Raw genomic sequence first — 12,012 nt, 5'->3', positions numbered from 1 at the left:
TCATAATAATTTATTGTATAGATTCAACATAATAATAATAGAAATTTTTGTTCTCATATTAGTAATAATAAAATTATTTTATGTCCCTGCTTATTCTTTTTATTCTGAATATCACCATGATAGTAGTATATAAAACTAAAGACATATCTTTGTGAATTCTATTTTAACATCTCCTTTTTGTCATAGATAATTTCTACAACCGATAAGAAGATTATAGGTCATGATGTTCATCAGTTTTCTTTGAGCAACTATCAAGGTATGTTGTTTATGCTTAATTTTATTTTTTAATTATTTTATACTATTATTTATTGTTCCAAATATATCTATCATAGATAAAAAGATTCCAGTAGTGCTTATCAAATTCTTTGAATAACTACCAATATATTCTTTATGGATAATTTTTTTTTTTATTATTATTATTATCATTATTTATAATTAATATTATATTTATCTTTTGAAAATACACCTATCATGGATAAATTATTTTATAGATAATGTCCATCAATTTCTCTAAATAACTATCAAGGTGCATTGTTCATGCGTAATTTATTTTTTTGGTGATTTTATTTTTTTTTGTTATGCTATCACAGAAAAAGGATTAATGATTCTAATTATGTTTGTAGGAACGTATGAAGATGATGTTATATCTTTTCTTTTTCCCCAACTTTCAAATTTACATTAATTTAGAATAATGAGTGTTATCTTTTCTTTTCTGTTTATTTTTTTAAAGTATAACGAGTGTTATCAACATTTTATCTACATGCGCACTCTAATATGTTGAGTTTCCTAGCGAACTATATGAATTGAAGTGAGGTTCCTAGCGAATTATATGAATTGAAGTGTGAACATGGTAAAGAAACAAGATTTTATAACTTATTTGAAAAGGTTAAATACAAAAATAAAAAATGACGTATTGATAATCTTCATTCATCTCTTTGGTTTTCTTTAGTTTATTCAAATGGGAATTGATCTAATCGGTTTCAAAATATTTCTCGACTCAAACTAACAAGTATATAAATTACAAGATGGATATATAGGGTTTCATTTTCAAAAATTTGTTTTCTTTGTTTTGGATAATATAAACTAAATTAATAAATAAAAAAAACAATGGTAGATCAGATACAATTGAAATGAGTTTCTTTGATCATCTTATTTCTAGATTATAATTATAGCAATTTACTAGACAACTTCAAGCAATTGTGGATCAAGCCTCCGAAAATCATGCTTAAAAGTTGTTAAATGTTTATAACAAAATGACAATATCCTGAATTCTATTTCTAATTTGGATGAGATTAAATTTCTTATATAATTAAAATTATATTTGTTGAATTTTAATAATAAAAGAATATTGATTAATGAAAAAAAATTATAATAAGAGAAAACAAAATATAAAAGTATAAAACTTTATATTCATTTACATAATATTAAAAGATGATAATAGAAATGACATAAGTGGGAAAAATAGTTTTAAAGAACATGTGGAAAAGAAATAACAAATTAATGGTACGTATGGAAAAAAATTAAAAATATAAAGATGTATTTTTGTGTAAAAGTATAAATGAATAAGATTTATCTGAACTTGAGATGGGAAAATCTGTTAAATTATTGAAAAAATCATCCTATATGAATAAGATTATGTTACTAGAATCTTACTAAATAAGATAAAAGTAACAATAATTAAACAGTGAAAAAATTTAAGAAACATATTTAAAATGTTACTTAAATAGTTGGATTTATATAATTTAATTTTGTGTTAGGTGTATTGCATTAAAAAGTAAGATATAATTAAATATTTATCAACTCAAAACATTTGAATGTTTTTGGATAAATATAATCGCAATTGCAATTCATTCATCAAGTACTATATTTTATTAATTTTAATATTTAATAAAAAATATATAAATATAATAACATTTGTAATTTTATGCAACAAGTACTATACTTTATTCATTTATAATATTTTATAAGAAAATATATAATTTAAATTCATAGGTAGGTAATATCAGCAATTAAAACTAAAATTCAATAAATACTATTGAAAATAAAATATAAGTAGTTTAAAAAACTTATTTAAATTATAGGTAAAATAATAACTAAAAATATTATAGTAAAAAACTCCGTACAAGATGATAAAACAAATGCATAAAAATTATTACAATTTAATAATTATTGAAGAGTCCCAAATAAACTCTAACTATTATTATTATTACTCATAATTACTCAAGTCTAATTCATTTGCACCCCGAACATCTATTTAATTGCTCAACATATCATTATAACAGTAATGAAAGCAACAATAGGATAGAGTACCTCCTTATAAACAATAAGCAAATCATTAGAACTCGTGAGAGTTGCTTTTCACATCTATATTTTCTTTAGGTTGTAATTGTAACTCTCCGTATTTAGCAAATGGAGGGCTTCACAAATCATGTTTTCAAAAATTATAATTGTAGTAATATCACTGTACAGTCCAAGTACGAATTACTAGAATCTCAGTTTCAAATAAAGTTCGAAAGACATTGAAGAGCCAAGAATCAACTGACTACTTTAGATAGTCATAAAGGTTGAAAAATTCAGACCTCACGGGGTAGGCCCTACAACCTTCTAAGATAAAGATCAGACTCAGATGCAACAATATGCGGTGGTAGCTTCTCAACACCTCACGGGTTTGATGGAGCCCCAAATTTGCAATATTTATGCTAATAACATAAGTAGTCTTGAAAGGCACTACAAATTTCCAAGAGACAGAGTGCAATCTCTATATAACTAAAATTGACCCTCAATATCTGAATGTAATAATAAAATGAGAATGCGAAACTTTCTTGCACCAAAGTCTCAAGATACGCTGCTTGGAGCCAATATAAGCAACAAATGTTATACCTTTGTGTTAGAATGCCTTTGTGAACGGCCTTTGTGGCTCCTAAAATAGACAATACATTTAATAGATCTTTGTTTGAGAAGCCTGAATACTTGTCCTCAATGTAAGTGAGATCAATAAACCCAAAAAGATTAGAAGTTATCTTCACCTGCAATATCGAAATACACAAGTAAATCATCTTATTAGATCTTATGCAAGGATACTTAAGAGAACAATGAGGCATTAAATCAGGGAAACACTTACTTTTTTTTAGCAAGTAGTGAGTGTGTTTATAAGAGTGTGCATATTTGTATATATTTGAATGACAAGACAATAGTATCCACTCTAACTTGGTGGCATTTGCTCATCAAAGACTGTTAAAACTCAAATATCTATATATCTTATTGAATTCAAAAGCCAAAGTAACTTGCTTTCCTTGGTTAATGGAAGTGTAGGAAACGATACACCTAAGAAAATACCAAACACAACTCCTGCAAAGGTCGTCAAAAGAAGCCTCACTATTTCATTTCCTCTTCTAGTGTTTGAGCTGTTATAGAAGATCTAAGTTAAAAGCTTGAAATCACGCTAAATGTTCTCTCAAGAAAAGGAAATAAAGGATCCATAAATCACTTAAAAACTAAAAACCTACGGGTAGGTGTCCCCAATCTGCCTGCAATCCCCTCGGAGCAGTTTCAGAATCACAAAAAGGAGAATCTACATAGAGTTGACTCAAAAAGACTTCCAGTTACTCACAATAGAAATGCCAAAACTTTATTGCAGTAAGGTCAAACCTAAAACCCAAAATATCAAATTGATTTGTTTATAGTTACAAATCAATTACTTGGACAATAATAATTAATTGAGGCTTTATTTGATCCATAAATCTGACCAATAAACGAAAAGTTGCCTTAAAAATTATTGCAGAAATGTCTAAATGTTGGATAAATATACTTGAAGTGGCTAATCTGGATGAATAACGAAATTCAAACAGAAGAGAGGAGATTGATAAGGAATTCTATTGTTTGGCATATCTTAAAAGATGACAGATAAAATAAATTAGCGGTAGACATTTGGTATAATAGAAATTAATCTGAGAAGCAAACATGAGAAAAGAAATTCAGTGTTTCACTAAGATTAATCAAACACTCTATGAACTAAAGTTGAAAGAAACTAATTAATGCAATGTCTGTTTCTTTGAGGAATTCTCTCATACACCAAGATGCCAAAGTAGACACTAAAATTTCATTTGAGTAAATCGACACTATCAAACGAAAGCAAAAATATGCAGGGTGAAATCACCTCAGAAAGATGGTTGAAAGAGAAAATCATTACCTGAAATTTTTCACAGCTAGAAACTAACTTTATAATTCTAAAGAAATAATTCCAGTAGCTATTACTTTGAGGAGTTGACAATCGATTTGTCGCCAAGGAGAAAGCAACTACATCTGATAAAAAAAAGACGCAGATAAATATATAAAAAATAACATAAACTAAAGATAGAAATACTTATAGAGGAAAAATCATGAGGCACTGAAGGAACTATTACCTTCATCAGCTGAAGAAGACGAAGAAACAGAGAGATGAATGATCAAGAAAGATACACGAGATTTGTTAAACAGATATGGATGAGAGTGGGTATATTTGAAGAGTGAAGAGATGATTTATTCTGGAATTCTCTTTTAATGGTGCAAAATGACCAATTTGCCCCTAATCATCCTAAACTCATATTTCTATATAGTAGAAATATATATTTAGTTAGAGGGACGGGAAGAGGGGATAATATTAATAACCTAATAATTATAATCGTGATAGTATAATAAATTAAAATATGAAATATAATTTTCTTTTGCAATTATATGATTATTCTTTTTGTATACTTTAGTTAGGGTGGAGAGGGACTACGTGGGTGGAGGTGGAGGCATGTGGTGGTGGTGGTTAGAGTTTTTATCTGATCTTTTATTTTTAAAAGTTGAGATTGGGAGAGGGGAGGGGGAGGGGGAGATGGAGGTGGAGGTGAGGGGTAGAATTCTTTTTTAATATTTTATTAAAAAATAATATGATAGTTGAATATTTTTAAGGCAATATGAGTAATATGATTTAATACGGTTGAACGAAATATTTTAATGTGAAGCGATTAAAAATAATATTTAATATTATTCGCGCATCGCGCGGGTACGTATATTAGTAAATTTACATATTTTAGAAACTTGCCAAATCAATTAGTTCGAGGACCTTTTTATGGCCTTTACCTTGTAAGCGGTCGTTTGGTGTGAGGTATTAAAACATGTAGTCCTGTAACAAAAATAATAGTCCGGGATAAAAAATTTTATGCTATGTTTGGTTGACAAATTTGGGATAACTTATCCCGAAATTAACAAACAGTACCGGGATAAGTTATCTCACCTAAGGGGTGGTATAAATAATTTCACCATATTTTAACTTGGAATAAAGTCATAAAATGATAAAATTACCCTCCAAATCCTTTATTTACCACTTTATATATATATATATATATATATATATATATAAGAGAGAATGAGAGATTTTGATAGTCCTTACATTTAATCTTTTTTATAATTTTATCCCTAATTTAAATTTTAATTACTTTACATATTTTCGCTTATTTTGATAAATTTGAACATCTATATGGGCTTAATATATACATACATATATACATACATACATACATAACTACTATATATAAGAGAGAACATGAGATTTTGATAGTCCTTATATTAATTTTTTTTTGATAATTTTATTCCTAATTTAAATTTAATTACTCTATAAATTTTTATTCATTTTGGTAAATTTGGATAATTATATGAACTTAACTATTTATACAATCAAATTCAAAATTGATCCAAGGGTATTTGTCTTTGTACTTTGTAATTATTAATCTTACTTTAATTTTTATTTTTCCGAGCAAATCTATCATGGACAAGTAATTAAAGTATCTTGACATTTCCTTTCTAACTTAGTACATGCTTAATTATTAAATAAAAAATTATTTTTTATATATAGTTAAATATGTTTGAAAATTTTATTTTTTACAAAATACAATTCAACTTTTCAAATATTAATGATATTAAATAGTGTAAGATGAGAGTAATTCCCGTTTACATTTTTTGATGATGAATTTTTCAAAAAAAAAAAAAAAGAGATTATCAATATTTTATAGTATTTAGGACAAAATAAATTATTTAACATGAAATATTAAGCTAAATAAGGCGAAGGATATTTTTGTAAACAAACTATCTATTCTGAGAAAGGATGTAATGCCTATCATTTTTAGTACCACAAACCAAACAATCACTAAAAAATAATACCATGATAACTTATCACAGGACAACTAATCTCACTATAACTAATCTCATCATAACTATCCCAACATAAATTGTTTACCAACCAAACGACCCTTAAGAGTTATTGTTATGAAAATCACAAGGATAGTTTTTAAAAGTATAACAAGCTTAGAGTAAATGTTATAGGTTTCATCATATTTATTCCGAATAGTTCATGAACAAAGACAAAAGAGGCTTATGAATAGTAGAAATTAACCATTACAACGAGTACAGCTGGATATATTTTGGTTAGAATCGAAATTAAATTTTAATTTTGGTTTTTTAATTTTTTGGAACGGTTTCAATTTTAAATTTCAGGAATTCGATTAAATGATTTGTTCTTTGTATTTTCGAAAAAATAATTCGGTTAAATCGAAAAACTAAAATTATATAAATAATATATTAATGTTTTATTATATTCAAATTGTACACAAACTCAATCCAAATCTGATCCCAACTCAACAATAGGGTCAAGTCCAACAAGCCCAATACCTTAGTTCATTATGCAATATTCACTTCACAATTCTATATCAGTAGCGCCTCACGACCTCATAACCCTAATTCCATTTTTCGGTTCTCAGTTCTCACTTCCGTCAATGTACTCAGTAGTCACTACTCGCTTCCATCAATAAGTTTACTATTTGATTAAAAAAAATACATTTAAAGACTAAATGAATTATTTAAGAAAGTAACACAAAGATATAAGAAAATAATTTTTTTCCAGACATTAAAGTAGAAAAAAAAGGATGAATCGAAAGTCACTACTCACTTTCAATCATGACCAAAAAAGGTCCACTACTTTGATCTTCAAATTCGAAAAAAAAAAACCCGAAAAAATCAAACTAAATTTGCAGAAATCGAACCAAATCGAATTTATTTCAGTTCGGTTACAGTTGTCATTTTTGTCAAATTAAAAACTAAAAAATCAAATCAATATTGAATAACCAAATCGAACAAACCGAATGCCCACCCCAATAAGTATCAAAATTATGTATTATCCAAATAAAAAATTTCAAGACCATACCAAACAAGGAAAACCCCAATACATCTTATTAATAAAAAACATTAAGGACCATTTATCCATACAAAATTTCACTTTTTTTTTTAATTGCTTAAAGGCAAATTCTACAGGATGGCAGTCCGTCCGGCCATGTTGTATGGAGCGGAGTGTTGGCCAGTTAAGAACTCCCACATTCAAAAAATGAAGGTGGTGGAAATGCGAATGTTGCGTTGGATGTGTGGGCTGACTAGGGGGGATAGAGTTCAGAATGAGACTATAAGGGAGAAGGTTGGTGTGACTCCAGTGGAGAATAAGATGCGGGAAGTTCGATTGAGATGGTTCGGACACGTGATGAGGAGGGGCATGGATGCCCCGGTTCGTAGGTGTGAGAGGCTAGCTTTAGATGATTTTAGGCGGGGTAAGGGTAGGCCGAAGAAGTACTGGGGAGAAGTGATTAGGCGGGACATGAAGCAGTTACAGCTCACTGAGGACATGACCCTAGATAGAAAGATCTGGAAGACGCAAATTAGGGCAGAAGGCTAGGGTCAGTTTGGGTCGCTAGTGTAGGGAATTACTTGGTGGGGGTATTATTCTTGTTATGATACCTTGTTTCATGCTTTATTACGAATCTATTTACTTTTCTCTGTTTACTATTACTTGTGGGTATCGTATTTATGTTATGCCATCTTGTTCCATGCTTTACTATGAATTTGTTTAGTATTTCGTGTCTCGAGCCGGGGGTCTATCGGAAACAACCTTTCTACTTCTTTAGAGGTAGAGGTATGGACTGCGTACATCTTACCCTCCCCAGACCTCACTATGTGAGAATACACTGGGTTTGTTGTTGTTGTTGTTTTTTAAAATTGTGGTATTTGGCCATGAAAATTTCAAATTCAATTCCAAATTATTTTTGGATCCAACTTTAATTTCAACTTTATTTATTGTTACAAATGACTCTAACTTTTTTTCTTTTTTAATAAAAACATTATTAAATTTCATCTAATAACCGTAGTTAAATGCCTAACTACTACATTGCCCACTTCTTCCTACTTCCATAGATAAAAGACCTCAAAATTGAAGACAACTTCATTTGTTTTTCTTCTTCCTCAAAATTTCCTCATGATACAACCGAACCTCAATCCTTCCATTCTTGCGACTATGCAATACCAACAACAAAGCCAACATAATTATTGTCTCCTCTCACATTTGACTGTATCTTGAAAGTAAATTAGTTAAGTTGGGTGATTTTTACTAGTTTTTAAAAATTAAGGGTATAAAATTATATTTAAAAAAGTCTTTCCAAAAATCTAAAAAAAGATTTGAAAAGATATAGCCAAACACAACTCCAACTCCAACTTCAAAAAAATTTAATTTTCATGACCAAACGACTTCTAAAATTCATAAAGATGTACAATGCTCTTAAGCCGGATGAACTAGATAATATGAAGTAGTAATCTGACAAGTGAACCAATCCAACTCTAGGAGAGCCAGTGATTGAAATTCTGGATGGTTGTTATAGTTATAAAGGAGATCCATTCAATACTTTTAAATATTTTCAGAGTTCATCAATTTTTTTGAAGGCATTAAGGAAAACATGAAAATGTAAAGAGGGACTTATTGGTATGAGTTATTAACTCAATTGAATCATTTGACATTCGAAGACGAATGTTATATAAAGGAGGAATGGAGAATATAAATTACCCAAAACATTTTCTAAGTATTACGTTCTTGTTGAGGATCTAAGATGAGCACAAACTTATTTGAAAGTTTTTAAAAGTGTATAACACCTAAATCGTATGTTTAAGAGCTTGTATGCACGATAATAAGAAGGGAGAGGTTACTTGGAAGAAGTTGAAAATATTTAAGGAAACAAGACGATCATAATCACATATAACAACCAACCTCAGCTCAATTATCTCTTCAATATCCCAGTTATTCACGAAATGTGAGAAGCAGATGATTAATCAATCATCTGTTTTTGAAAGAAATCGAAGAATTTCTTGGGAATCCTACAATACTCATTCATTTTTTTCTCCGATAGAAGATCTGGTCAAGAACTTCATCCGGGTTTGAATCCTAATGAGAGGACCACTAGATATAAAAAATTGTTAAAGAAACAAAAAGATGTTTCTTTTGGTCCTTCCATGTGGTTGAAAAATAAAGAAATAATTAATATATACAAGATAATTATATACTTACAAAATACCTTTTTAATTCATCTTATTTCATGTATATGGGATGTAATATGATTCTGAAGGATGAACCAGATATGAACAATTCTAATAAGATTTCATTCTTGAATAAAAAAATTATTTTTTGATTTATTTCATCTATTCCATGACTAGAATAGGAGAGAATACACGTTACACCAAAATTTTGAATTAAAAGAGAGATTTCAAGAAACGACTGAATTATTCACTCTATCAATAACTGAATCGGATCTGGTGTATCATAAGAGATTTTTCTTCTCTATTGATTCCTGCGAAGTGAATCGAAAATAATTCTTGAATGAGGCCAGGGATGAATTGAAAAAAAAAATCCTTATTGGTTCTGCCTCCTTTTTTTTATGAAGAGAATGAATAATTCTCGAAAGATCAGAAAAAATGGGTCCGAATTTTCCGGGGGAATGATTTGAAAGATCCAAAATAAAAATAGTAGTATTTGCTAGGAACAATATAATGGAGGCAGTCACTTAATATAGATTGATCTAAAATCTTATTCAAATCCAATATATACTTATGAGTACATAAGAAATGTATTGAATCGATTCTTTTTAATGAATATATTTGATCGCAACTTCGAATATGAAATTCAAAGAGATCAAATAAGAAAAGATATTATGAATCATAGAACTATAGTGAAATATATGATGAAGCAAGATTTATCGAATTTGAAAAAGAGTCAGAAGAAACGATTGAGCCTCTTATGTTGACTTCTCACACTGAGACGATCCTGATACATATATATATACAAATGGTCTAATGGGAGCAAGAATTTCAGGAACATCTGAAATAGTCCGTTTTAAAGCAAAAGATTCATTTTTCAAGTAGTGTTCGATCAATTACATATTAATCAATATTTGATTGATTGATCTGAGTTTATCAACAAAAAAAAAAAAAATTGTCTCAGTCATTTCATTTCTTTTTGTCCAAGTCACCTTTTATTTTTGTCCAAGTTACTTTTATTTTTTATCTTACACATTTTTTTCTATGTGAGTTTTGAAAATATCTCCATTACTAGGTCCGACATCTACATCGATCTATGAATTGAAAGGCCTAAATGATCAACTTTGCAATCAATTGTTGGAATCAATAGGTTTTCACAAGTTGTTCATTTCCAAAAATTAAAATATTTCATAATGGACGGTCATGATACTTCCCAAAAATCAAAATTCTTGATCAATAGAGGAACAATATCACCATTTTTATCTAATAAGATACCAAAATAGATAATTGACTCATTCTATGCTAGAAAGAATTACAGAAAATTCTTTGATAATCCAGATTCCTATTTCTCAATGATATTCCATGATCAAGATAGTTGACTGAATTCCGTGAAATAATTTCATCGAAATTATTGATATCTTCTTTTTATAAAAAAAAATCGACTTCGATTCTTGAATAATCTCTTACACTTTGACTTCTATTAGAATACACGATTTTTCTTTTCTATGAGAAAGACTCGTATCAATGGAGGAAACAATGAAAGAAATAACTGATTGTATCCGTAAGCTCAATATTAAAAACTTGTGTAACATCTTTCTCATTAGTTGAAACCTCAAAGGAACTTTAAAAATCAAAATGAATTCATTAAGCTTTAATTACTGAATCACTTCCCAACGATCTATTCAAAATTCATGAAGATCTAAATCTAAATTCCGTTCCTGAAAAGATCTGATATAGTTTTATACGGATACTATCAGGAACTAGACAGAGTCAAAATTAAAGTAAGTTTTTATCATTTAATCGAAAGGTGTACAATTTATCGACTCCACAACAAAAATTAAAGAATTAGATTTTCAACTTCACCTAAGGACATATAATACATGAGCACACTTTCTTTGAATGTAGTTTCTAGCACTTTAAGTTGTTCTTTAATTCAAATTGGATACAAAAAAGGTATGAGTATTTTACTATAGAGTGTTTGTGTTGTCACATATGAGGAGATGGTGGGGCGTCACAAAATAACAAATTCTAGAATGAACGGGTAATGTTGGGCATCTAACAAGGGTCCTCAAGCCTAGAAAAATAGAGAATATGAATATATAAGTTGGGGGAAGAATTTTCCTATTTTATTTTGACATCCCCCGCAACTTTTGAAGAGTTTTTTCAATTTTCATCAAGGATCCCTGTAAGACCAACAGGAGTGTAATCAAGTATGTAGACTCTCCAAATTCTTTTATGGACTCAAGCAAGCACCAAGATAATGAAATGTAAAACTGTTTGAGGCTTTTTCTGCTTGCAGATTTATTCAGAGTCAATATGATCACTCACTCTTTACTAAAAGAACCAAGGATGGTATTATCATAGTCTTGGTAAATGTGAATGATATTTTGGTAACAGGTTATAATCTGAGTATGATTGAACTAAGAATGATATGCACAAAGCTTTCAAAATGAAAGATCTAGGTGAGCTCAAATACTTTTTGGGAATTCAATTTGCTAGTTCAAAGAAGGGTATTGTGATGCATCAAAGGAAGTATGCTTTAGAATCAATGTCTGAGACTGGACTTAGTGCAACTAAGCCTGCAAATACACCAATGGATACAACTAACAAACTCACAACTGCTGAATATGATCAACATGTCAAAAAGGG

At 29.1% G+C, this 12,012-nt stretch overlaps 1 long non-coding RNA gene across 1 annotated transcript; it reads right to left on the bottom strand.

Moving 5' to 3' along the window:
- Positions 1–2,426: 2,426 nt before the first annotated feature.
- Positions 2,427–4,582, bottom strand: LOC107848471. The gene is made up of 3 exons (XR_001668033.2): positions 4,404–4,582; positions 4,190–4,302; positions 2,427–3,026 (listed from the first exon to the last, which is right to left on the bottom strand). It is a non-coding gene; the product is annotated as an uncharacterized LOC107848471 (long non-coding RNA).
- Between the last annotated feature and the right edge of the window lie 7,430 nt (positions 4,583–12,012).

This window comes from Capsicum annuum, chromosome 11 (assembly GCF_002878395.1).
Source record: "Capsicum annuum cultivar UCD-10X-F1 chromosome 11, UCD10Xv1.1, whole genome shotgun sequence".
Lineage (NCBI taxonomy): Eukaryota > Viridiplantae > Streptophyta > Magnoliopsida > Solanales > Solanaceae > Capsicum > Capsicum annuum.
This window is presented reverse-complemented; position numbering and strand designations above follow the sequence as displayed.